The 23,491-nt window shown below is 41.2% G+C and overlaps 1 protein-coding gene across 2 annotated transcripts in view; it reads left to right on the top strand.

The window, feature by feature from the left end:
• LOC125458543 (BTB/POZ domain-containing protein KCTD16-like) overlaps nucleotides 1-23,491 on the top strand; it is a 210,386-nt gene that overhangs the window by 64,672 nt on the left and 122,223 nt on the right. The gene's annotated exons all lie outside the window — the stretch shown is intronic.

Raw genomic sequence — 23,491 nt, 5'->3', positions numbered from 1 at the left:
AATATAATTGACAGGAAAAACAGTGTTCCCATTTGCATTCCCATCGGTGGCAATCCACCATTAGAAATGCAGATTCAAGTCCACACTTGAATTGGAAGGAAGGATGCAGGCAGATGAAATATGGGTGACCACCAGGCAGGTAGTACAGGAACCCTCTGAGTTTCTGCTGAAGAATTTTTTTTTCCATTCAGAACACTGATGAGGGCATTGGCTCCTTAGAAGCTTGCAGCAAGAGCAAGACCCACGGCACCAGAGGTAAGCCCAAATATTCAGGATGAAGGAAAAATCGTGGAAAAGTAGTTATGAAAAGGAATTCATACATTAGGAGACTTGGCAGGTGTTTCTGCAGCTGAGCTGATACCCCGGAATGGTATGTGGCCTCCCTGGTGCCAGGGCATATGATGTCACAGAATGGCTGCAAGGACTTCTTTGGGAGGAAGGTGCCATTAACCTGAAAGGGGAATGTGTTTGCAGCCAGAATTTTGGAGCTGGTAGAAAATAAAAAGAAGCAGAACCTCCAAAAATAGTCACCTCCAACTACTGCTAGTACTATGCAGGAGCATAGAAATAGGAGGATAAGTTAGAAAACCACAAATCTAGAAAGATGGTGCAGGTGGGAGTGCTTCAAATACCTAGAACAGTGGACTGGCTACGGAGGAGATGGCACCTGTACATGCCAAACAGGTTGAACCTGACTGGAGCCAGGACTGAGTTCCTTGTACGGCATTTTGCTTGTGCTGATGTGGAGGCTTTAAGCTAACTTTGCAGGGCTGTGCAAACCAGAGAAGGATATTAGAGAGTAATATCAGGGTGTATAAAATTCTGGGAAAGACAAATGGCACTAACATAGACAACTGTCAGTTAGTAGGTGGAATCAGATTAATGGAGATGTTAAAACATTCTAAACCCAGTTTACACGTGGAACTACAAAGTCACACTGATAAATTAAGTGAATTGGTGAATTAGTAGCTGATGAATTTCACCCCCATTTTGTGCTTATAAAAGATTGTTCTAAGTAGGAATAGAGGACCAAAGATTATTAAAAGATCCATGTGCACAGATCACTAAAATGTGTTGGTCAGATATGAAAAATAATCAAAAAGGTGAGTGACATGCTAACATTTAAAGGACTAACTATGAAAAGGAATGACTATCACAACTGTTCTGGGCACTGTACATTAATGAGTAGTAGCTTTGATACACCTGTGCTATATTCTTAGAATATATCTAGGGTTCTAAGGGCTACGTTATCCAGAGCAATTATATAATCTAGATGTGTAGAACTATTCCACAAAAACAGCAAATCTAAGCTTAATTAATCATTTAAAATCTGAGCCTGATAGCTTTTTGCTAGATGAACATATCAATGGATTTGGACTGGTTATGGATCAACCAGGCCTTGACTGAATGACACAAGAAGGCTCAGAGGACTGAATGGCTTGGTCCTTTGCCTGTGTTCCAGAGAAATCTGTTGTAACTGCATTATGCATCACACTTCAGCTCGGTGTACCATTTTGTGGAACTATGATACTGTGATATAATGCACAAAGACACCAGCTTATTCAGTTGAGAATTGACCATATTTCGACATATCATCAATGGGATCCACCTGTAAAGATTGTCAGACAGCCTCTTAATAGAACTGCCTGGAAATATCTGAGACATCAATGAATAGCACTTACTTCTTTTGCTTGTATGTGCAGTTGTAGAATACTGCAATCTGTGGAGTAAAAATCACTCTATAAAATTCTTGGATGTTCAATTAAGTTACACGTTCGTAATTTCTCTATACCTGATAGTATGTTCTGATTTTATTCTAGATATGTTCTCAGCTTGATCATTGCAGGCTAATCTCTTAGGTGAACCTTTATTTCATATCATTCAACTTGTGCTTATATCCATCCAATATCTAAATCATTTGCAGCAATCAAGGGATGAATCACAAAATATAATGCTGTACTTTGATTCAACAATTATACCATGAACCTTCAAGTAATTTTCTTTGGTTTAGGAAGGAGATGGAATAAATACTTCAATAGAATGGGGCTTATGTTATAAGCTACTCGATGGATTTATAAAATGATAAATGGATAAGAGAACAGAAAAAACTGAGGATTTACAGCAGTTACAAGTATATTGAATTTTGTTGCTACTTATTTACAGAGTTTGGACTGAATTTTTGCTTATGACTTAAGAGTAAAGAGTCAGGACAATTCTTGGCTCCACTAACCTGCTCTGGGAAAATGTGCCTCAGGGATTTGTGTTTCCGTTCTGTGGAGGAGCGGGGTGAAATGTGAGTCAGGCTAGCCAAATCTGGAACTGTTTGGAAGCAGCCACAAGAACTGCAGTGTGGGAAGGTAGATTAACGAAAATGCCTGCATTAGTGCTCTGACAGGAAAACAAAGAATTCCTTTAGCTCAAACCCTTCCAAATGTTCCCCATACAACTAGGACGCAAAAAAATCATTTAAGTTAACTTCCTTGAAATATGTAATCCCTTATTTAAAAAAAATACATTTGCATTCATAATCCTGCTTCAGATAATTTATAAACACTCAGAACTAGGAATCAAAGTGTAAACAGGCAGGCAGTCCACTGTGATAATGATAAGTTGTGAAATCAGTCATGCAGTATTCTTCCTATAGTGATAGCTGTCAGCTATCTCAACAGACAGAATGAATTGGAGTTTTATATCATCAGACAGTGGGAAACAGATGTAGATAGTTTTTTTTTTAAACAGTGCACACCATTCTTAAAAATTTAAAGGATTATTTTTTAAACGAAGTGAGCTTGACAGTTTGAATAATTTTATGCATCTTTTATGCACATGTATGTACTTTTAACAATCCCAAAGGACATCTTGTATCTTCAAAAGGGCACATGATCTCTTCAATGATATTCCAGTCCAGTTGTGAATGGGTAGAGTAGCTCTACAAAAGGGTATGTTACCTCTCCAAAGAATCTGATTGCTTTAGATCTTTTCTTACATGGCCTAAAATGCAAACATGTGTTCTGGATATCCCTTGAGCCAAAATCAGATCAGCTCAGATAAAAATAATTTCAAGGGCTGTTTGTGAGATTGCCTCAAGGTTGTGTTGTTTTTTTCCTCATTCTTACTAACCTCTTTATTAGGTGACACAGTTATGCATGTGATATTAACATTAAGAAAGTTTCCAGATGAAATAGTGGAGAAAGTTGTTGTAGGATTTTGCAATCAGTAATAGTGCTTGTGATTCACTATGCCAACAGCTCTCCACATTTATTTCATGAGCTTTTGAGCAGGACATTACCCTCCACAGGGAGTCTGTCACATCCGTGAACAGAGCAAGAAACAGCAATATCTCTTCAAACAATCCAGTTGAAACAGTAGGAAGAATAATTACTTTTTAAGAAGATAAAGATTGGGAAAGTAGTATATGATCAAGAGAAAGGTAAAAATACATGGAAAACATGAAGATTAAAAATGTTTCCACAGTTAATCAAATTCCAAAGGAATGTGACTCCACGCTTGTAAAATTATATGTCAGGCTTAGGATTTTGGCTATAATTATGTCGGTATGCCTAGATGCCACAGCTATAACTTTCATTGTTTTGTTTAGTGGATAAGCAATGGTAAATACCACAAAATCATACCCTTACATGGATTTGTTTATTGAGCATGTTGGTGAGGTACTGTAAAAGTACAACCTATAGAGGATCAGGCTAACCTGGAATGCAGGTTCCATGTACCATCATTTGTTGGCATTTGTCTCCATTCTGGGGATGAATGTTCAAAATTAAAATGCTGATGGCTTTATCATGATTCGCAACAAAATCAGGGCTTTTAAAATGTAATGACCAGAGGATGTCCTCCATTGAAAGGCAGTTAATGTTCCAAGATTAACAATCGAGGCATGAAATCTTTTGTAATTAATATGTCACTATAGGTATGTACCTTCAGTTTTTTTCTTTCTGTGCCAAAGTAATGAGATGGATCTTTGCGGGAATAAAGACATGAGTTAAATAAATATATCAAAGTTTCAGCCAACAAATTCTCAAAAGCATTAATAATTTCTTGGAACAGTGTTTTATTTTTTGAGGAAGGGAAAATATTGTGCTCAACTTGAGCACTGAACTTCCATTTGTTCTGCATACTCTTTGCTTCTGTGAGAATTCAATTCTTAACAGTACTGTTGGTTTGTAGTAGATATTACAGCAGCTATTTCAGATATTATGAGTGCATGTTCGGAAATGATTCAGCTTTCAGTATTGTTTCCGCAAGATGTTAGTCTTGTTCACAGCTCACCTTAAATTATTAATGCGGCTACAAGCATTCATGAAGAAGTGGCATTCTCTGTGAGTACAGGGAAAAATCCAGTTGAAAAATTGTGAATGTATCTTTGAATATTCAGCAGCTTAAAAGCATGCAGAGCCTGACAACTTCTATACAAACAACAGCCAACAGTAGAAGCTACAGGAACCACAGTGCTCTGAGCATGCCTATAAATGCTCAAATCAGCTGGAAAGTGAAAAATATTGACAACACTGGTGAAGAGTAATCAGAGTCAAAGCTGCTCAGAGAAAAATCTGAATCAGAATCCTGGGACACGGGGGCCAAAATTGGGCACCGAATGTGTGTAAAAGTCCCTCGTGGAAGGGTGAACAAAGTTTGCTTTGAATGCAAAATTCTCAGCTGTGAATCTAAAATAAAGCTTAAAATGTGATATGTAGCAAACATGAATTGATGTAAGTGTATAAAAATTTAGGAAAAACTGAGCAACAATCTTTACATAAAAGATATTAATATTTGGAATAGCAGAGTTATTCAACTGAGTGTGGAAAATTTGAAGGCAGAGCTGTTTGTGTTTTGAAGGGAAAAGTATTCTTATTGTTCAACATAAATGAGACATCAGCGCATCATTTTTTACAATGTCGAAGGCCCAAAAAACTCAAGCAGAAGGATGTGAATAGAATTATTGAGTCATACAACATGGAAACTGACCCTTTGGCTCTGCTCATCCACGTTGACTTGGTGCCCTAACCCGAACTAGTCCCATTTGCTTGTTTTTGGTCTAGGTCCCTCTAAACCTTTTGTATCCTTGCACCGCCCAGCTGTCTTTTAAACGTTGTAATTTTACCCATCCCTGTCACTTCCTGTGGCAGCACATTCCATACGCACACCACCCTCTGTCCGAAAAAGTTGGCCCTTAGGTCCCTTTTAAATCTTTCCCCTCTCACCTTAAACTTAGACCCTCTAGCTTTGGACTCCCTTGCCCTGGTGAAAAGACTTTGAACATTCACCATATCCACATCCCTCATGATTTTAGAAGCTGTAATGAGCTCACCCCTCAGTCTCCTACACTGCAGTGAAAATGTATACACTGCCAAAAAAAGTCAGTGATTTGTTGTGGGAAAGCCATTTGTTTGTGTGTGATAACGCTTCCAGATGTAAAAAGGAGGAAAAAAAAAAACTAGACCTAGGTCCATCAATACTCTGCCTTTAGATAGAAGTGGGCACTGCTGAGGATATAATGCCTTTGGATAGAAGTGGGCACTGATGCGGATACAATGCCTTTAGATAGAAGTGGGCACTGCTGAGGATGAAGGGTCTAGGCCCGAAACGTCAGCTTTTGTGCTCCTGGGGTGCTGCTTGGCCTGCTGTGTTCATCCAGCCTCACATTTTGTTGTCTTGGAGTCTCCAGCATCTGCAGTTCCCATTATCACTGCTGAGGATATAATGCCTTTGGATAGAAGTGGGCACTGATGCGGATACAATGCCTTTAGATAGAAGTGGGCACTGCTGAGGATATAATGCCTTTGGATAGAAGTGGGCACTGCTGCGGATACAATGCCTTTAGATAGAAGTGGGCACTGCTGAGGATATAATGCCTTTGGATAGAAGTGGGCACTGCTGCGGATACAGTGCCTTTAGATAGAAGTGGGCACTGCTGCGGATACAATGCCTTTAGATAGAAGTGGGCACTGCTGAGGATATAATGCCTTTGGATAGAAGTGGGCACTGCTGCGGATACAGTGCCTTTGGATAGAAGTGGGCACTGCTGCGGATACAACGCTTTATTTCCCCCTCTAATTTTGCTTTCGCCTCCTCCCTCCCTCCCTCCCCTCACTCTTGATGGTTTCCATTGCCTGTAAGATGCTTTTACATATAAATATCCACTTGGCTACATGGGTATTTTCCTGGTGGTGGTTGACAGTTAAGAATGAAAAAAAAAGGCAATTTAGCGGTGGGAAAGCCACATTAGTTGTGTGTGATAACACTTCTGGATTGAATGGAATAAAGCGGACCTGGGTATCTAGTAGTGTAGTGCCAAAGTCCCTACCTCTGAGCCTGGTGGCCTGGTTTCAGATTACACCTGCTTCAGAAGTATGTAATAACATCTCTGAACAGGCTAATCAGAAAATATAAGTAAAGCAGTCTGGGGGATGGGCCTACAGAACTGTCTGCCCTGTGTCGAGACTAGCCTTTGCACACCATGAGCAGTGGCTCTATTGTGGTTTTCAACAATATACAATGTTCCTTTCCATTCGGTCTTCCTGAGTCTGGTGGAAGGCTCGGTATATGGGCACGAAATGCTCATTGGAAGGCAGTAAAAGCCTTAATAATCCTTTTAAATCAGGACACAATTACTGCAATTGGACCCTGAAGCAATTTTGAAATGCCTGCAGATAGAACACATGTTGTATATGTCCTCCACAATGTAATTAGCACTCTGTGACCTAACTAGCAGTCATTAAAATGGCTGCTTAGAAGGATTTTTCAATGTTTTCAGGATTTGAGTGTTCCACCTCTGCTTGCCCACCCACTAACCACCGAAGCCTGATGTCTGTGGCTGTTCCCCAGGATTGCTTTCAGTGTAAGTGGATTGACTTGACTCCGTGATGAGCCTTTCTCTTTAAGCTGGAGAGTAATTCCAAATGTCACAACTCCCTGATGTAGTGCACTGGAAGTCAAATTCCACAATTCACAGATTTGTCACAAAAGTGAAAAGAATTAATCAAACTGTCCTAAGTCCTCAGCCCCCTACAAAACTGATAAAGTGAAGTTAAAAGGAAACACTCATCGTGTTTTTGAATCTACCAAGAAAACAGCTGTTTTTTTGCAAACAGACTGTTTCTTTTCTGCCATTAGTTGAAATAAACATGAATTACTAACCCCATAATTCTCTATAACTCAACTCTATCCCTCTTTGCAAACTCTGCACACGTACAAACAGGCACACAAAGATTCAAGATAACTCTCAAATGTTATGGATGGTGAAGAAACAAAGAAGTCAGTGAAGCACTTCTGTCACCATTTAGGATTCCAGGCATTGAAGTGGTCTCTCTCATGCCCACACACCTGGTTCTGGGTGAAAAACCGAATAGAATTTTCTCTCTGGTCAAAATTGCTCTGACCACATCCACTGTGCTGAGCTGTCTTGCATCAACCCCCATTGCTTGAATAAATTCACATGTAGGTACAATTACAATAAATTCTCGTAACTTTTTTTTCTAAAAAAAACTGCAACATCACCTTCCAAAGCACGTTTGTTCAAAGTAAGTATATTTTCCTATTATTAAATCCACAGTGCAGAAACAAAGTGGCCTTTACACAAAGTGTCAGCAGCTCACTGACAGAATGGTAATGGAAGTGAGAAACAAAAACAGAAATTGCTGGAAAAACCCAGCAGCTCTGGCAGCGTCGGTGGAAGCAAAGCAGAATTATTATTTTAGCGACTATTCTTCACAACTGGTAGCTGCTACAATTGTAGCTAACTAACTGATTCTAGCTGCAATCATGTCTGAAGAAGGATCACTGGATGCAAAACATTAACTCTGTTTTCTCTCCACAGATGCCACCAGACTTGCTGAGTTTTTCCAGCAATTTCTGCTTTTGTTTCTGATTTCCAGCATCGCAGCTTTTTGTCTTGGTAATGGAAATCATTATTTCTGGCTCCAACAGCTTCCATTGTAATGGGTTCTTCCTCTAATTACTGTCCCAGGCAGCCTCCCATTTAATAAAAGAGGCACACAAAAATCAATCCCAGTGAAAGGAACCTGCAAGCACCAAACTACTGCAATCAAAACAGAAACTATTCACGAAGCGCAGGAATTCTGTGAGCATTTTGAGGACAAAAGGCAGATTTATCCTTTTACTGCACCTCCTTATAAACTATAGGTAGACCATTTTCTGTGTTCATTATTTGTAGTATAGTCTTACCTATTTTTGGACCTCTGGTCTGAGTGACAAGAGATTTCTGTTTATTTTACTGGTATGATTCTTTTACTGTCACGTTCAATCACAGTCCCAGAGTTTGGCATCTCTTGAGCTAATGAAACTCAGCTATCATGTTTAATAAAGGTGAGATAGTGCTTAATACCTATTCCAATCTTGTCATTTTTCAACTCTTTTTATACTGGATTTGACATTCTCCAAACTAGGGCTGTATCTTTCAAGGAGATTGATATAACTTTTCTTTTAGAAATAGCTTTAATAATGCCTTACTACATTCTAAAATATTTTGAAGGCTTATTAAAATAAATTAGTTTGAACTGTACTGACTGCTTTATATTCAGTCGATGCAAACCTTTAATAACAGTGTAAAGAGAAAATATTACAGAAGCTCAACAGGCCCACCAGCATCAGTTGGGAGCAAAACTGAATTAATGGTTCAAGCCCATGACTTGGGTTTGAAGGAAGGTAGAAATGTGATGGGTTTTAGATTATTGTCAAAAGAGATGGGCAAGTGGAATACAATGGCAAAAGCAAAGATAATACCTGTAGTGAAGGCAGTGGTTTTCTATTTGTCATAACTGACTTTCCAGTCCCATCTCTGAGAATGACTAGTGATTTGAAGAGCAGTCGGTTTGCTAAGACCTGACCAGAGAGCTGTTTAGCTATTGCAGACCTGATTGAGTCTTGCCCCCACCCCTGGAAGCAGACAGTCAAAGGGAGGCCAGCTGCTTCTGAGTCCTAAAGACTTTCGGTTAAGGTTTAGTTTTCAGGGTATCCAATGGTGAGAAGATACTTTTTGCCAGGTAGGGACCCTGGCGAAAAGTGTGTTTGGAGGCAGGGCAAGGATGGTTTCCAGAGGACAACTCCAGTCCTCATATGTGCTACTAATAGTCCACAGACTGGGCCAAATGGAGCTCCAACCTACAATGTGGCAGTCAGGGATCACACTGGTTTCCCAGCCACCTACCTTGTCTGTCAGGAAGGTGGGGAACCTGGTGGTGATTTGAGGCGTGTGGTAGCTCATTATCCAATATGGCCTTTAATTGCTGACAAGTTGAGAAAATGCCTACTTTGTCCCCAAAAATTTGATTGGTGAGATGGCAAGAAGGAATCTTCTTGGGGTAAACTGGCCGAATTATTTTCCCTTATCCCTAACTTTCTTGTCACCTCCAGGGGTGAGAAAGTTCCACTTAAAGAGACAAAACATTGGTCATTGCAGAATAACGGTCAGCTCTGACTGCAAGCAAATACATGAAAGCAAGCTACAGAGTCCAGAGGAATCTCCCAAGTAGGGAAGGAGTAAAATGTCAAAAGAGTGACAGAGTTCTCTGAAGTTGTAAAACTCACTGTTGAGTCCTGAAGACTGTAAAGGAACAAATCCAAAAGCGATGTACAGTTCCTCCAGCCTGTGTTAGTTTTTGATGGCAAACTGAGACTGTTCCAGGACAGAAATGCGAGCATGAGAGCTGATCAATGAACAGAAATGGCAAGTGACCAGAATGTCAGGGACACACTTGTGGACTGAGCAGAGAAAGCAACTTGGTCAACAATCAGTGCCTGATCTCCAATAAAGAAGACATGGGTTAGGGTTATGAGCAGCAAATGCAGTTGACTAGAATCTTGATTTGAATCACAGTAATGAGTTAGTTTATTTTTCTATCTGACTTGTCTCATGTTCCTAGTATAAAGAATAACCTAAGAAGTTGAACTGAGATTTAGGCCAATTTTTAAAATAAAGTGCTAGTTTTGAATGTAGTAATCCCAGTAATAACATTGCAGGAAAACTTTAAAGAGACCGCCAAGCTGACTTATTATTTATGCATTTGGCATTCAGAAGGTTTATGCCTTCATTTCAATACGTAGGCTTGGCATTTCTGTGGTTTGAAAAATACAAACGCAAGGCAAATATGATTACGTGAGTAAAGCAATAATTTACCCTGTAACGTTATCCTTAGGCCAAAGATAGATTAGATTACCTACGGTGTGGAAACAGGCCCTTCGGCCCAACAAGCAGCATCCCACCCAAACCCATCCTCATTCCCCTATAATCCCCATACCCCTGAACGCTATGGACAATTTAGCATGGCCAAGCCACCTAGTCTGCACATCTTTGGACTATGGGAGGGAACTGGAGCACCCGGAGGAAACTCACGCAGACACGGGGGAGAATGTGCAAACTCCGCACAGACAGTTGCCCGAGGCTGGAATCGAACCCGGGTCCCTGGCACTGTGAGGCTGCAGTGCTAATCACTTAGCCACCATGCTGCCCTAGATCTATTACATTTTCATTTTCACAAGTACAGTTTTTGTTAGTTTTACTCCGCGTATTAATACTCCACAAAAGAATTAGAAATTTCAGGGGATAAAATTTCCACAATAACTCTACTGATCTTCGCAGAAATTTTAAGCTTAGATATCAATTTTACGTTAGTATAGGTGTCAATAAATGTGAAATCATAAGTATCAATTTTCCACAGCTTTCTGGCTGATTTGAGGTTCTGCAATTGAACAGTGCATAATTATTAAAAACATTTAAACACCACATATAAAAATGGTACCTTTTAATTTTGAATATTGGAGATTATATTTCCACTGCAGCTAATTACTCAGCAGGTGCAGTTTATCACCTTCTCAAACTTGTCCCTCGCCTGAGGTGTGGTGACCCTTGGGTTAAACTCACCACCAGTCGTCTATCTCTAATGATAAAGTGGTCCTTTGGGACTATGGTGACTTTGCATTTGCTGAACATGTGTTGACTTTGCTTCTTTATAATATCTGGGATCTGTACTTGTAGTTAATTTTGTACCATTCAAATATCTAGCCCTATACCTATTTAGGACAACCTTTGTGGCTGCATTATGTCACTTGTACCCACAGTGCTGGCTGTCCAAATTCTGCAGCGGATTGACACCAGCTTGTTCCCCTTTCACTGCAAAAGCTATATGAAGAACTAAATCACTGAGGATGGTGTAAAGATATCAAAGCTTTCACTTATTCATTCATTTAACTTGCAGACTGTGGAGCAACTAATGATAAGTGTATTATTTTCAATCTCAATACAACAAATGCTGACACTCCTGTTCTCTGGGAATTTTGAACCAAAATTGAATGCAGCAAAGTAGGATTACGCTATACATTATGCAAACCTTCAGTTGGCTATTTCTTCCATGTTGGGTGTGTAAGCACTGTGGCAGACTCTTGGCCACCGCACAGCTTCCAATATCACAGCATCAGTTGGTTCTCCTTTAAGTGTGCCAAGCAAATTTGTAATGAATAGCTTCTGATGAGGTGGCAACTTTTTAAAAATTAAATGCTTTGTCTGTTCCCCCACAGAATTAGACAGTCTATGTATTTTCATCTTCCTAAACACCAAGATAAACAAATTCTGTAGTCCTAATTTTAGCTTCTGGACCATCCAATACGTGAATTATAGAGTGAGAATGCAGGCAGAGATCAGTTACTTTGGAATTGTATCCAAAATACAAAGGATATAAGTTTAAGCAAATAAAAAATGAATGAATGAGCACGCCCAGTAGAAAGAGGCACAAGCTTGTTATTACATGGAACCAGAACACACATGGTGTCATTCAGATGTTGACTTCATTGTTTAATCTTTAGGTTAGAAGTATACTAACTCTTAACTACCCCATTTGAATTGTGTGGCCTAGGTTTCTAGGCTGCATTTGAAATACAAAACTGTTCAGAGCAAATAGCTGCATTTTCAGTTTCCTCTCTATTACTTAAGCTGTTTTTCTTCTCTTTCTTTAGAAAACACCATGAGCCCACAATTTGCCCCCGTTGATAGCAATACCATTGCGTGTGTAACAGGGTGGGAACCCGGCCTGTCCCAGTTATGGGCTGCTAACACTGGTGAATTTCCTGGAGTTTCCTGTGATTATCGTATCAACATTTGTAAGTGCATCTCAGGAGTAGTTGGCTAATGAGTAATCCTGGGCTTGGAGGTCAGTTGTGGTAAAGGTCTGGCAATACATGGGATGAAGGAGAGGGACCTTTGTGCATATGGTACCCAACTGGATTAAATTGATCACACAGAAATCAATTTCACTCATTTTGGAGAGTATTTAAACTTTAAATGTTCTTCTGTTGCTCCAGTGCTGAATGCCAGTAATATCCTGGCATTCACAGGCATTTAGTATTAATGTTGTGTTAATGGCTGATGATGTGATTTTGCCAAGTCATTGTCACCCACTTGATGATGCCCAATTAATGCCTGCTGTCAGTTCTGGTAGAAATTCCTGAAAAGGGCAGAATCGAGGTTCAGAAACTAGCACAGTTATTTCTTTTTATCATCGTGGTACAGTAAATGGAAGATTCATCAAGGAAACTGCAGTTGAGTATCGCAGTAAAGAAGTTATTTGTGGGAAAGTTTGGTGTAGTGAAATCTTTGCTGATGAATAATCACATCACACCATTTTGAGGTTGCATGTGATTGTTGGGTAGGGGATATCATTTCTCATTATTCATAATTAATACTTTCATTGTGTAGCTCAACAGCCCAGTGAAATCATTGATGTGTTTGCGGTGCCATGGCTAGGCCAAAGGAATGATTCTGCTTCTATTTCAATGGGTTGCCACTTTCTGCCATATTTGCTCATGCCATTGAGCATGTTCTGCATTGACCATCTTCAGCGAAGACCATCTAAGTTTTCCGTTACTGTCAGAACATCTCTATAACCCCATCAGAGAACTATGTGACTGTGACCCGCTGCTGATTCACATAGCTGCAGGGTGAAAATTGTGTACTTCAGTTTTGTCAAATCCTGCTATAATACTTCTTTAAAGTGCTGCTGAACTGATGTTGCAGGCAATTTTTTTTCCTTGCTTAGGGAAGGCCTATCAGCTGGATTCATGCTGTACATTAAAGGCTGAGGGCATTTCTGGCTTGGTGTGATGGTGTGAAAGAGGGAATTGGCAACAGTTAAGATGGAGAGATTCTACCCAATGTGAGCCTCCTAAAGGCTGGTGATGTAGACAGATGCAACAGCCTTTAACATTAATGGTTGTTGCTCTTTCCTATTCAGTCTAAGAATGGTCAATCCTAATAGTATATTAACAGGAAATGTACAAATATATGAAATAAAGAAGCTTTGTTTTCTAAGGGGTCTTGCAGTGTAGTCGTTGTAATGCCCCTACCTCTAGGCCAGAATGCCAAGGTTCAAGCCCCATCTGCTCCAGAAAGGTGCCATAACATGTCTGAAGACTTTTAATTAAAACTGTCTCGAATGCATTAACTTTCCTGCTTATGTTATGATTGAATGATTGTTTCTGGCACAGTTCTTGGGTTTGTTGCTTAGGAATATTGGTCTATTTTTGGCAATTAATTTGTACCTGACTAGCACCTCCAAAAAGGTGAAGCTTCAAACTAAAGTCCATTGCAACTAAAATGTCGTCCTAAATGCCTTTATTCTTTTCTGGTAATTTTTTTTTAATAAAATGACCCCAAACACTTATGTAAATACAAGGTGAAATATCAGGATATGTAAGTATGTTCAGCTAAAATTATTGTTGTTCAATGTTACCATCAAGATTCTCATTTCTGGGTAATATCAAAGTAAATCAAAAATTAATATGACTTGTAACATGAAATGTAAGGATTACATATCAGCTATAAACAACAAACAGATGATAACCCTGTGGTTATTTCTCAAAAAATTAAGCTGTGGGGCACAAAATGAAAGTTTCATCATTCCCATTAACTGAAGAATATTTTAATACCAAATGATTGAGCAATACGGGCTGTATTGCTGGCAGATTGGAAATAATTTAATCTTTTTTCAAATACAGACAATGAGGAGTTGACCCCCATTGAGAAATCATTAACGTTGGAGCTATTCCTTTTCTCATTTCCCTTTTGCTCCTTCAAGTGCTTCGAAATATTTGTTCATTCAAATGCGTATGTAAATATTCGTAGAATTAGATACCAGCAATGATCCTTGAAATTCATCTTCATTTTGAATTACATATCCACATTAGCAGCCTTGAGCACTGCTGTCCTCAGAGATGAGAAGTGCATTGGTCATTGCTTTCTATTTGATCTACTGTTGGTTATGAGTCCTGTGGGATTAACTGCTGTATCCTTGTAAGATAAATGTACTGGGGCAATAAAAAATTCTCTTTATCAAGCAGCCTGACTCATTGTTCAATCATTGCACTTGCTCTGAAAGAATTTTGAGCCTATTCTTTGCAATCAATAGTTTCTCAAATTCTTTAAGCTGGTGCTGTCAAGTGCTAGGATCAGCCCATAGAGCAGTGAGAACTTGGCATGTTAAGAGACACTTTTCTTTTAGCTTAGTCTCAAGAACTTAACCATTTTATGATTGTGGACATGCTTTTTATTGTGAAGCATAGTATATTCTTTAAGGACGTAAATATTTTGATTCAGTTTCTAAGTTTAAATTTTAAATGATAAGTATTGAATGATCACATACAATTAACAATAAAATAATGAAGTTTGTGACTTTAATAAGCTCAGAAATAGCTAGATGGGAATTTCCTCTCTGATGAAGGGTCTAGGCCCGAAACGTCAGCTTTTGTGCTCCTGAGATGCTGCTTGGCCTGCTGTGTTCATCCAGCCTCACGTTTTATTATCTTGGAATTCTCCAGCATCTGCAGTTCCCATTATCTCTGGGAATTTCCTGCTGAGTTGCATTGTAATGGCCTGTTTTACATGACAGCAAATTTTGGAATAAATGGTCAATGCTAATTGTCAGTAATATTGATCATACCAATTAGCATAACCCTACCTCCAATGAAACCAATCGAAATGAAAAAGTTTCTAAATTGATACTTTTTTCACAGTTGAAACGTAGACAAGGAAATAATGACTCTGCTGGGCCTTGATGACCTGGTTGCAGCAGGCGTTATTGATTTTATGAGTCTGTCACTCCATGCTATTTGCTATAAGCATTTCTTATAATACCCCGAGGCACAAGACAGAAATGTGCATGTGATTTTAATTAAGTTTTCAAAATGGGAAAACTTGGCATTTGTTCGACATTCTGATATAACCTCGTTACAGGCAACACTGCCTAAGGGTTGACCACACTGCCCTGTTCTATTGCAGCACATTTGTATTTCAGATAGATGAAAAAATATTTTTAATTAGAGTAAATTTTTACGTTCATTAAAATATTAAAGTACGGTTTGATAAATACAAACGCATTTTTGGACAAGACATTGATGCAGCACTTTTGAAGAATTATAAATTATAGAGTAGTTTCATAAATCAACAGAAATGCTAGTAATATGTAACCCTAACCCTGTTGTACTAAAGTAATTGAACAAAATAATGTTATAAAATGTCAATTTCCGGGGAAAAAGAAGTGTCATTGTAATAGCTCTTGTGCTTTTGGGTAAAACCTATATTTTATGATGACTTGCTGGTCCCTTTAACACCTGAGCTTCTCTGAAAGATTTATTGTAGGGCATGTTGCTTTCAGAATGTAATCATGATCAAGATGCTTGGGAGACAATTGATAGAAAAGGACTGATAAGATGTTATTTACAGGACTTGAGTACATTATAAATGTCAACATATTTTGGTCTCAAATAGTTTTTAGTTTTTTGTTTTGAAACAATCTGGCTAGATTACAGGGAAAATCTCTTTCCAACAGGATGCAGTTGAAATTCTGAGAGCTGGCTAAAACCTCAAACTCAGGACAATCTTGATCAGGTGAGCCAATGGACCAAGAAATAGCAGATGGAGTTTAATTTAGATAAATGTGAGGTGCTTCATTTTGGAGAGGCATATAAGGGCAGGACTTATACACTTAATGGGAAGGTCCTGAGGGAGTGTTGCTGAACAAAGAGTCCTTGGAGTTGAAGTGGTCTCGCAGGTAGACAGGATAGTGAAGCTGGCGTAGAGCCGGATGAACACAGCAGGCCAGGCAGCATCAGAGGAGCAGGAAAGCTGACATTTCGGGTCTGGACGCTTCTTCATTTCTGAATTGTATGCAGCATTCTGAAAGTATATGGAGAGGCTGAATGGGCTAGGGCTATTTTCTTTGGAGTGTCAGAGGCTGAGGGGTGACCTTTATAGAGGTTTATAAAATCATGAGGGGAATAGATAAAGTAAATAGACAAGGTCTTTTCCCTGGGTTTGGAAAGTCCAAAACTGGAGGACATAGGTGTGAAGTGAGAGGGGAAAGGTTTAAAAGGGACCGAAGGGTTAACCTTTTCATGCAGAGGGTGATGCGTGTATGGAATGAGCTGCCAGAGGAAGTAGAGGCTAGTACAATTACAACATTTAAAAGGCATCTGGATGTGTATATGATTAGGAAGGGTTTAGAGGGAAATGGGCCAAATGCTGACAAATTTTAGGATATTTATTTAGAATGTCTGGTTGGCATGGGTGGGTTAGATTGAAGGGTCTGTTTCTGTTCTGTACATCTCTATGACTGTATTACTGAAGATTCTGTAAACATTGATTTGGACTTATGGGATGGCCAAACCTGAGAAGAAAGAGCTTTAGATGCAAAAATAACAGTGTTAAAGAATATCAGAACTAGGAGAGTTCTGATATAAGGTGGCTACACTAAGATACTAGATATCCCTGTGCTAAATGCGTTGTTAACAACCCTAGGATGGTCAGTGAAAGATTGAAGAGACATCATTGCTAGAGGGAACCGAAGGGTCCAGAAATCTCAACCCTTGTGTGAACCTTTTCATACTATATTTACATCTAATTGTTAACTTTCCAATTTTAGAGATATCCTTTAGCCCACATAACCAGCAAGTTGCAATGGAGGATCCTAAATTAGATGCTAACTTGGAAATTACTTAGATGTCCTGATCTTTGCCCCAGACAAATCCCGTAGCTATTCCAGTGGCTCTGTATCCATTTCAGCTGGAAGTTGAGGATCTATCCCTACTTTCATAATGCTTTCAAATGTGTTTCTGAAACTGAAGTGAATGCAGTGTGTTGGATTAAGACCTTAGGTTTTAAGAATGACTTTGACAGTATTCATTGAAGACATCTGTATGCAACATTCTCCTATGAGTTAGACCACCTTGCCCTGTTAAGTGATGAAAATAGTATTATATGAAGGGAGAACTTGGAATGTGCAGTAAAAGGGAATGGCAATAATATTTAAATTATCCTAGAAAAGTGGCATAAGCATGATTTATTGCGAAGAAACATTTTGAATTGCAAAACCGACTTGTCGCCTTTTAAAAGCTAGGCTTCAAAAAATGTCACATTGCATCAATTTGTTAACTGAGATATGGCAGAATTCCATTAATGTCACGTTTTCATGAAAGTGTGACATTGTGAGGCTGGGTAAATGCAATGTATTAGCATCTTGCACAGTTGCTTTCAAAAGTTCTATCGTAATTATTACAATTAACAATTAGTGCAATCAGAGAAATACAAGGTAGGATTCATATACATAAGGAAGAATACATCTTGATTCCTTCGGAAAATATCGTGAAGTTCTGAAAATGGCGCCAAGTTCCAAAATAATTGGGGAAAGTACATTTGTGCCCTATAATCCTGTATTAGCCCCAAAAATGATCAAAAATTGAAGTTCAATTTTATTAATTAAGCAGAAATCTTCATTTGGTGCATGTTTCTAATTTTGATTGGCAATGCTTTGCTGCCCAAATATCTCGCGGCACATACTGTATTGGTGAAGAAAATAAATAAGCATTCATTCTGTTAGATTTTGGGAGTTTGTGACCCCAGTTACTGAATGTAGGATGTTGACTGTTTGTAACGAATTTCCTGGTAGTTAATTAAGTTTGTTAAAAAGCAACAGTTTTAGATACGATGCATTAATAAATTAGACAAAGGAAGGAAATATATGTCCCATGATAGATGACAACATTTTATCAATCCAAAGCTGTTTTGTAGAGGCAGTGGGCCCCTATGGTTTGGGATAGTGAGGCGCTCATCTCTGTGGTTCACTGTTTTTGATAGCAGCAGTCTTTGTTCTTCTCTCAAGCTGATGTGGGGAAACTCCTGGTTTACTTACCAGGATGGTGCTGACTTGTACCCTGGACCCTGTCTAACTCTCGAACCCTCCCCATCCCACTGCTCAATCCCTGTTAATATACCTTAGCTTTGGGCTGACAATCTATGCTGTGTCACCACTTGTCTGAATCCTTTTAACCGACAACTAAAAGCTACTCGTGAGGTAAGGATGGCTTTTGTCCATTTGTCCACCTTCAGGTGAAGGTTAATTGTCATCAACTTTTCTTCCCAAATATTGCATCAATAAAGAGATAAATGAGGCACCAGATAAATCAACACTTTGATGGAACATCATGACCTCAGTGATCCTGGTGATTCTTGTGACCTTTCTTGTACTTTCCTTTTGGCATTATTTACCAGAAATTGTTTACACTTTGGGATGGGCTAGTAATTACTGTAATATTAGTTAAATTAGATTTCATGCTACCCAGAAAAATTCAGTTTTAAAGGTATTCCAATGTTTAACATCTTGATCACCAACAATGCAAAGTAAAATATGAAATTCAACCTCTACTTGGTTTGCTTCATATCTTGATAGCAAAGTGTTTTGCACAGCAATGAATGAACTGACGTTTAGAATAAAAAATACTACAAGATGTTGCCTGGACTGGACTGAGTCTGGTGAGAAAAGATATTTGTTTGGCTGAAGAGATAGTAGGAACTGCTGATGCTGGAGAATCTGAGAGAACACGTTTTGAAGCTGGATGAACACAGCAGGCCAAGCAGCATCAGAGGAGCATGAAAGTTTGACATATTGGGTTGAGACCCTTCTTCAGAAATGGGGGAGGGGAAGGGGATTCTGAAATAAATAGGGAGTCAGGAGGACGCGCATTGAAGATGGATAAAGGAGAAGATAGGGTGAGAGGTGAGGGACTGGGGGCATTGTGGTAAAGTTTGCCGATGATACGAAGATAGGTGGACAGGCAGGGAGTACTGAGGATGTGGGGAGGCTGCAGAAAGATTTAGATAGTTTAGGAGAGTGGTCCAGGAAATGGCTGATGAAATTCAACGTGAGCAAATGCGAGATTTTGCACTTTGTAATAAAGAATACAGGCATGGGCTATTTTCTAAATGATGAGAAAATTCATAAAGCAGAAGTACAAAGGGATCTGGGAGTGTTGGTTTGGGATTTCTCCAAAAGTTAACTTGCAGTTAAGAGTCCGTGATTAAGAAAGCGAATGTAATGTTGTCGTTTATCTCAAGAGGGTTGGAATATAAAAGCAGTGATGTGCTTCTGAGACTTTATAAAGCTCTAGTTAAACCCCATTTAGAATACTGTGTCCAATTTTGGGCCCCATACCTCAGGAGGGACATACTGGCCCTGGAACGTGTCCAGCGGAGATTCACACAGATGATCCCTGGAATGGTAGGTTTAACATAAGATGAACAGCTAAGGATCCTGGATTGTACTCTAACATTAGAATTTAGAAGGTTGCGGGGAGATCTAATAGAAACTTACAAGATAATGTATGGCTTAGAAAGGGTGGATGCTGAGAAGTTGTTTTTTGTTAGGCAGGGAGACTAGGACCCATGGGCCCAGCCTTAGAATTAGAGGGGGTAAATTTGAAACAGAAATGAGAAGACATTTCTTCAGCCAGAGAGTGGTGGGCTTGTGGAATTCATTGCCACAGAGTGCAGTGGAGGCCAGGACTTTAGATGCCTTCAAGGCAGAGATCGATAAATTCTTGATCTCACAAGGAATCAAGTGCTATGGGGAGAGTGCAGGGAAGTGGAGTTGAAATGCCCATCAGCCATGACTTAAATGGCGAAGTGGTCTCGATGGGCCACTCCTATGTCTTATGGTCTTATAGGTGACAGTTAGGTCAAGAGGCGGGGTTAGAGCCAGTGAAGATGAATGTAGGTGGGGAGTTAGGGAGGTGATAGGAGAATGGACGGGTCAAGGAGGTGGGATGAGGCTAGTGGATAGGAGATGGGTGTGGGGCTAGAGGTGGGAGGAATGGTTAGGGAGGCGGGAGCTAGCTGGGCTGGTTTTGGGAAGTGGTTGGGGGAGGGGAGACTTTGAAGCTTGTGAAGTCCGCATTGATATCCTTGGGCTGCAGGGTTCCCAAGCGAAATATGAGATGCTGTTCCTGCATCTTTTGGGTGGTGTCATTGTGGCAGTGCAGGAGGCCCAAGATGGACATGTCATCCGAGGAGTGGGGGATGGGAGTTGGGAGTTGGGGAGTTGAAATGGTTTGTGACCGGGAGGTGTAGTTGTTTGTTGCGAACTGAGCGTAGGTGTTCCACAAAACGGTCCCCAAAACTCTGCTTGGTTTCCCCGATGTCGAGGAGGCCATAACGGGAACAGTGGATACAGTATATCACATTAACAGATGTGTCGGTGAACATCTGTTTGATGTGAAAAGTGGCTCCACCCACTGCTGTCACTCCGCCCACAGCCACCATCATTCCACCCACCGCAATTGTCGCTCCGCCCACAACCTTCACAGTCAGCATCTCGAGACAAGACAATAACACCCAGCCCTGCCAAGTCTTCACCATCGCCACCAGACCTCCCCCTTTAATGAGGACGAATGGTCTGTCCTCAATAAAGGACTCACCTTTGTCCTCCTTCACCCATGCATTGATGAATATAACTCTCGTTTGGATATTGAGCAGTTTTTCCGCAGCCTCCACCTCCGCACTTATTTCTTTAATCGTGAGCCAAACCCTCCATCTACTGACCTCTTCTTCCACCTCCAACGCACCCCCTCCTCCTGGACACCACCCCAAGGGCTCCTACCCCCACTCGACCTCTTCATCTCTAATTGTTGTCGAGACATTGATCGCCTCAACCTCTCCACCCCTCTCACCCACTCCAACCTCTCCCCCACAGAACATGCAGCCCTCTGCTCCCTCTGCTCCAATCCCAACCTTACCATAAAACAACGGGAACAAGGGAGATGCAGTTGTAGTATGGTGCATTGACCTCTATGTCGCTGAGGCCAGAAGCCAACTCTCCGACACCTCGTCCTACTGCCCCCTGATCATGATCCCACCCCCGAGCACCAAACCATCATCTCCAAAACCATCCACAACCTCATCACCTCAGGTGACCTCCCACCCACAGCCTTCAAACTCATCATTCCCCAACCTCACACCGTCTACTTCTATCTCCTTCCCAAAATCCATAAACCTGCCTGCCCTGGTCAACCCATTGTCTCCGCCTGCTGCTGCCCCACTGAACGTATCTCCACCTATCTGGATTCCATTTTCTCCCCCTTCATCCAGGAACTCCCTACCTACGTCCGTGACACCACCCATGCCCTCCCCCTCCTCCAGAATTTCCATTTCCCTGGTCCCCAACACCTCATGTTTACCCTGGATGTCCAGTCCCTATACACCTGCATTCCCCATGCAGTTGGCCCAAAGGTCCTCCGTTTCTTCCTGTCCCACAGGCCGGATGAGTCCCCCTCCACCGATACCCTCATCTGCTTAGCCGAACTCGTCCTCACCCTCAACAACTTCTCCTTTAATTCCTCCCACTTCCTACAGACAAAGGGCGTCGCCATGGGTACCCACATGGGCCCAAGCTATGCCTGCCTCTTTGTAGGTTATGTGGAACAGTCCCTCTTCTGTACCTACACAGGCACTAAACCCCACCTCTTCCTCTGTTACATTGATGACTGTTTTGGTGCCGCCTCGTGTTCCCACAAGGAGCTCAAACAGTCATCCACTTCACTAACGCATTCCACCCCAACCTTAAGTTTACATGGACCATCTCTGACACCTCTGTCTCCTTCCTGGACCTGTCTGTCTCAATTTCTGGCATCCACCTGGAAACCGATATCCATTTTAAGCCTACCAACTCCCACAACTACCTAGAATATTCCTCCTCTCACCCACCATCCTGTAAAAAGGCCATCCACTATTCCCAATTCCTTCGCCTCCACCGCATCTGCTCCTGTGATGAGGCATTCCACTCCCAAACATCCCAGATGTCCTCTTTTTTTTCAAGAACCGCAACTTCCCCTCCACAGTGACCAAAAATGCCCTCGAACGCATCTCCCACATTTCCTGCAACTCATCCCTCACACCCCCTATCCACAATAATAAGCAAAACAGAATCCCCCTTGTCCTTGCATACCACCCCACCAACCTCCAGATACAACGCATCATCCTCCGACATTTCCACTATCTGCAATCTGACCCCACTACCAAAGACATTTTTCCCTCCCCACCGTTATGTGCTTTCTGCAGGGACCACTCTCTCCGTGACTCCCTCGTCCGCTCCACACTCCCCTCCAGCCCCACCACCCCTGGCACTTTTCCCTGCAACCGAAGCAAGTGCGACACCTGCCCCTGTACCTGCCCCCCTCACCCCCATCCCAGGCCGTAAGAAGACTTTTCACATCAAACAGATGTTCACCGGCACATCTGTTAATGTGATATACTGTATCCACTGTTCCCGTTGTGGCCTCCTCTACGTCGGGGAAACCAAACAGAGTTTTGGGGACCGCTTTGCGGAACACCTACATTCAGTTTGCCACAAACAACCACACCTCCCAACCACACCTCCCATTTCAACTCCCACCTCCCCGCCCTCTCCTTGGATGACATGTCCATCTTGGGTCTCCTGCAGTGCCACAATGACACCACCCGAAAGATGCAGGAACTGCATCTCATATTTCGCTTGGGAACCCTGCAGCCCAAGGATATCAATATGGACTTCACAAGCTTCAAAATCTCCCCTTCCCCGACCACATCCCAAAACCAGCTCAGCTAGTCCCCACCTCCCTCACCATTCCTCCCACCTCAAGCCCCACCCCCATCTCCTACCCACTAAACACATCCTGCCTTCTTGACCTGTCCGTCCTCCCTGGACTGACTTATCCCCTCCCTAACTCACCACCGACATGCACCTTCACTGGCTCTAACCCCGCCTCTTTGACCTGTCTGTCTCCTCTCACCCTATCTTCTCCTTTATCCATCTTCGATCTGCCTCCCCATGTCTCGATATTTATTTCAGAATCCCCTTCCCCTCCCCCATTTCTGAAGAAGAGTCTCAACTCGAAACGTCAAACCTTCCTGCTCCTCTGCTGCTTAGCCTGCTGTGTTCATCCAGCTTCACACCGTGTTATCTTAGTTAGGCTGAAGTTGTTTTCCTTTGTGCAGAAAAGGCTGAGGGTGGGGGAGTGAACTCATTGAGGTGTACGATGTTCTGTGGGCATAGACAAGTTAGATTGAGAGAAATTTTTCTCCTTAGCAGAGGAGTAAATAATGAGGGGGTGAAGTTTTAATGTTAGGGGGGATTTGAGGGAATCAAATTTCACCAACAGTTGTAGG

The sequence above is a fragment of the Stegostoma tigrinum genome, chromosome 13, assembly GCF_030684315.1.
Source record: "Stegostoma tigrinum isolate sSteTig4 chromosome 13, sSteTig4.hap1, whole genome shotgun sequence".
In the NCBI taxonomy this organism is placed as follows: Eukaryota; Metazoa; Chordata; class Chondrichthyes; order Orectolobiformes; family Stegostomatidae; genus Stegostoma; species Stegostoma tigrinum.
Note: the sequence above shows the minus strand (reverse complement) of the source record. Positions and strands in the feature narration are given on the sequence as shown.